The sequence below is a fragment of the Lagenorhynchus albirostris genome, chromosome 4, assembly GCF_949774975.1.
Source record: "Lagenorhynchus albirostris chromosome 4, mLagAlb1.1, whole genome shotgun sequence".
Taxonomy (NCBI): domain Eukaryota; kingdom Metazoa; phylum Chordata; class Mammalia; order Artiodactyla; family Delphinidae; genus Lagenorhynchus; species Lagenorhynchus albirostris.
Genome location: NC_083098.1, coordinates 132,452,557 through 132,457,825, shown reverse-complemented (window position 1 = coordinate 132,457,825; position 5,269 = coordinate 132,452,557). Strand labels below are relative to the sequence as shown.

The window sequence follows — 5,269 nt, the reverse complement described above, 5'->3', positions numbered from 1 at the left end:
AATGATTTCTGTTTTTTTTCTGGTACTGAGAAAATATTTTGCACATAGCTGATATGTAATAAACATCTGCTTATTATTAGAAAATTACATATTTATTTTGCATTCTATTTTGCAGAAATTCACTGATGGCAGTCAAAAAGCTATTTTTTAGAGAAGTCATTGATCAGTTTTCATTATTTTTGGATATTAAGAAAGAGCAACTATTTACGCTGCTATTTAATGTGTAAAATTATATCTATTAAAGGACACTAACAATTTTTGTAAATTTTTTGTAAAGTAAATTAACTTGATAACCCATTGCAGTATTCACGAATGCATTTTTCACAGAACTAGAATAAATAATTATAAATTTGTATGAAAACAACAAAGACCCAGAATAGTCAAAACAATCTTGAGAAAGCAGAACAAAGCTGGAGGTGTCACACTCCCTGATTTCAAGCTATACTACAAAGCTACAGTAATCAAAACAGTATGGTGCTAGCACCAAAAAAGACACATAGATCAATGAAACAGAATAAAGAGCCCCCAAATAAATCCACATTTATATGTTCAATTAACCTACAACAAAGAAGAAAAGAATATACAATAAAAAGACAGCTTCTTCAATAAATGGTGTTGGGAAAATGGGACAGCTACATGCAAATAAAACTGGACTACTTTCTCACAGCATATACAAAAAATAAACTCAAAATGGATTAAAAACTTAAATGTAAGATCTGAAACCATAAAACTCCTAGAAGAAAACCTAGGTAGTACAATCTTTGACATTGGTCTTAGCAATACTCTTTCAGATCTGTCACCTCAGGTAAAGGAAGCAAAAGCAAAAATAAACAAATGGGACTACATCAAACAAAAAACTTCTGCACAGCAAAGGGAACTATTGACCAAACAAAAAGGTGGATAACTGAATGGAAGAAAATATTTAAAAAGGATATATGTATTTATAAAGGTTAATATACAAAGAACTCATATGACTCAACATCAAAAAAATATGCAACCTGCTCAAAAAATGGGCAGAGGACTTAAACAGACATTTTTCAAAGATGACATACAGATGGCCAAGAGACACATAAAAAATGCTCAACATCACTAATCATCAGAGAAATGTAAATGAAAACCACAATGAGACACCACCTCACACATGTCAGAATGACTATCATCAAAAAAGCAACAAATAACAAGTGCTGGTGAGGATGTGGAGAAATGGGAACCCTTGTGCACTGTAGGCAGGAAGGTAAATTGGTATAGCCACAATGGAAAACATTATGAAGGTTTCTCAAAAAATTAAAAATAGAACCCACCATATGATATAACAATTTCACTTCTGGGTATTTACCAGAAGAAAACAAAAACACTAATTTGAAAAGATACACGCACCCCAATGTTTATTGTAGCATTATTTACAATAGCCAAGATATAGAAGCAACCTCAGTGAATAAAGAAAAGTATATATTATATTACATATATATCTGTAATTGCTCAGCCTTTAAAAAAGTGAAATCATGCCATTTTTTTTTTTTTTGTCCACTGAAGCTTGAAATTTATTACCTTGCTTCCCCCAGCACACAAGTTAAGACAAATTTCCTTTGTTCCATGATGGAAATTAACAGTGTGCTCCTCTTGACTTTGACCCTTCCTTCTGCCTCTTCCTTTCCTTTTCCATAGTTTTTCAAGTGAAGCACTTTGAAATATACATTTACTGGCTATGTGAACATTTTGTGGTTAATCATTAGAGGGATCCTAGACCAATGGAGAAACCCAAACATTTCTAGTTTATTCATCCATGGCATGTACTGATCCAGCAACAATTAACTGTAACTTCCTGTAAATATACAGACACTGGATGCTCTTGCAGAGTAGTTAAAAACAGAAGCTATGGATTCAGGCTCACTTGGGTTAGAATCCTGGCTTTGCCATTTCCTAGCTTCAGGCTTCAGCTTTAAGCCCTTGGGCAAGGTACTTAACCACAGTGAGCCTCAGTTTCCCCACCTAAGATATGGGGATGATAGTACTGCCTGTAAGAATTATAAGGATTGTCTGCAGGGTTAAAGGACAGACAGTATGTGTAAAGGCTAGCAATTAGCAAGTACTTGATATGTATTAGCTGCTATTCTATCATCCCATTGGCCAAACTACTGCATATTACCACCGTTACTTAGGCATTTTCTAACAATGTAAGGACACCCACGACTGTACATTTATTTTAATTCTTCTATTTAATTCTCCCATGAATTATATAAGCTTGGCTATATAATAACTTTTATTATATATTCTAAAGAAGTAGTAAAGCACAATGTTCACTTACACAATTAACATGCAGTCAGCACTGGGTAACTCAGAGACACAAATGTCAACAATTTTTGTTCAGAACTCATCTGCATGATACATAAAGTCTGCACTGCTGCTGTGACTCTGCAGACAAGCTTTCAAAGCTGGCCTCCCCACCAGTGGCATCATAAGAGAAGCTTAAATAAAACAACAGATTTCTGTGCCCATACCCCCCAAGTTCTGATTCAGAAAGTCTGAGGTAGGGCCTATGAATCTCTCATTTCTGTGCCGAACATGAGACACCAGACCACTAGGGAGCTGCTGGATCTCTATTTTTGAAAGGCCCCCAGGGTGATTTTACATATGTAGAATCAGGCTCTAAAATGCTGATGCAGAGCACGATCATTTTTTGATTGGATCTGGGCGACTGAGAATAGCGAAACCACAGTTAAAGCACATGTTTTTTTAAGATCCTGAAATTACCGTTAGGTGATAGGTGTTGAGTTTGACACTGGAAAGCATTTCTCCATTGTGGTCACGGCTTGCGAGAGCCATCAGCTTTCCCCAGTTCGTGGATGGCCTTGTTATCCAGCAGTTCCTTCTTGTCACCTGGTCTCACTGCGTTGTTCAGCATTGCTCTAACCACAGTCATCACTGGCACAGAATGGTCGCTGGATCAAGATTCTGGTAAGGAGCCATAGAACTTCCTAACCAACCATTCACCTGGGCAAGATTCTTGCCTATCACATAATAGAACTCCGGGCCAAAATATGGAGTAACGATCAAATTTTAACTCTTCAACCCTAGCTTCCATTTCTCCCTTGACTTGCAGATATAAAAAATTGCTTGACTTGTCAGCTCCCTTAGAGAACAGCAAGTTGAAATGTTTGCACCCTCCAGCTTTTGCCAGCTCTGCAGCCTTCAGGACGTAATCTCGATCAACACGAACAAATGCCTCTGCCCCAGCTTTTTGTCTGGTGGTACCCAGGCAACAGAATACAACATCATGACCTTGAAAGGCAGAAGCGTAGTCATCCAATTTCTCAAAGTCCACCACTTCTTGATTCACGTTTTGAGAAACTTCCTCGTCGAAGGTGAGCTTCCTCCGGCCAGTCAGCGTGACTCTGGAAAACAGGCTCTGCTCCAGGGTTTCTTTCAAGAGTACTCTGTCGGTTTCCCCGCTGGCACCCAAAATAAAGACGGATTTATTCTGCATCCTGAAGTCTTCCGAAGCCTCGGCAGCGCTTCTGTCTCGGCCATGCTAGAGCCGGCCCCCGGCCCCGGGTCCTCAGGATGCAGCAGAAGCAGCGCGCCACCGCCACCGCCACCGCCCGCGCTCAGGGCTGCGGGCCGGGACATTTGGCCATCCCTCCAGCCCAGGGCTTTCCTCCCCTCGCCGGCCTCTGTGAGGCCCCTCCCCTGTCCGCGCCTACCTGACTGTGTCAATCTTGGCATTTTTGACAACACAGATGGATCTAGAGGCTATCATGCTAAGTGAAATAAATCAGAGAGACGAACACAAATATCGCACGACCTCACTTACAGGTGAAAGCTAAAAACAGGTGTTTGCCAGATTGGAGGAGGGTAGAGGAGTTGTGCAAAATAGGTAGCGGGGGATTAAGAGGTACAGACTTCCAGGTATAAAATAAATAAACCATGGGAATGTAATATAAAGCAAGGAATATGGTTAATAATAATAATATTAACCATGTTCCTTGTGAGGGGACCGATGGTCACCAGATTTATCATGGTGATCATTTTGTAATCTATGTAAATGTAAAACCACTATGTAGTAGACCTGAAACTAACATAAGATTGTACACCCACTATATTTCAATTAAAAAAAAAAAACCGTTTTTTGGATAGGTCAACAATAATGTCCAGAGCTTGATTAAATCAGGTCACAAGCTCTACAGATTAGGTGTTATCTCAAACTTGAATGAATTAATTATTTTCTTTTAAGGATCTTACACCAGGATCTGCCATAGTAGATCAAGCATTTTTAATTAACAGAAATTAAAGCAGTATCCAGTACCTACCTATGGTTTTGGAAAATTTTTTTGCTGTTTGGTTGAACTACGATTGTTCAGACTATTTGATGGAACATATTCAAACTGGTTCTTGAGTAATTAAGCTCATCTGGAGTCTTTCTATAATACTTTGGATTAATATGATTTTTGTACAAAAATTAATTCCATATTGAGAGAAGTAGAGTGTGGCACTGGGATGTTTAGTTGTTTTGTTTTTTCTTGCACACGATGAGAGAAGGCAGAATCACTGGCTGATGGAATCTAATAATCATTTACCTAAAGCTGACTTGAACCAGATTTAGCTGTTCTTACTCTGCTCATCAAGATATAAAGCTTTGGGGCTTTGGCTACAGATCACTTCTTTAATAAATGGTTGTAATTTCAATGACTTTTGCGGTACGCGGGCCTCTCACTGTTGTGGCCTCTCCCATTGCAGAGCACAGGCTCCGGACGCGCAGGCTCAGCGGCCATGGCTCACAGGCCCAGCCGCTCCGCCGCATGTGGGATCCTCCCGGACCGGGGCACGAACCCGTGTCCCCTGCATCGGCAGGCGGACTCTCAACCACTGCACCACCAGCGAAGCCCTCAATGACCTTTTCTTAAACCTCCTTATCTACTTACATGCAAAATTGCAAGAAATGAAGCTTGACATTTTTCCAATCCATGTCTTAAAACTAGAATTACTCCCACTGTGACACGAATCAGAGTGTAGTTATGATCATTTAAAATACCAAGTTGAACAATTATTTTTACAATCCCACAATTCTGATTCCTTTCCACCCTAGACTTCTCAACATTAGTCAGGAAAACGAGAAAAAAACAACTGACAACATATTTTTTTCTCTTTTCTGTTTAACAAATGAAAGTAAAAAACAAATGTAATCGAACAAATGCAATACATGCCTACTATCTTAGATACCTTTAGAAAGTTTATTCATTCATTGTTTCATCACTCATTCAAATATTTATAG

At 39.0% G+C, this 5,269-nt stretch overlaps 1 pseudogene; it reads right to left on the bottom strand.

Moving 5' to 3' along the window:
- Positions 1-2,803: 2,803 nt before the first annotated feature.
- Positions 2,804-3,543, bottom strand: LOC132519504 (oxidoreductase HTATIP2-like; annotated as a pseudogene).
- Positions 3,544-5,269: the final 1,726 nt, after the last annotated feature.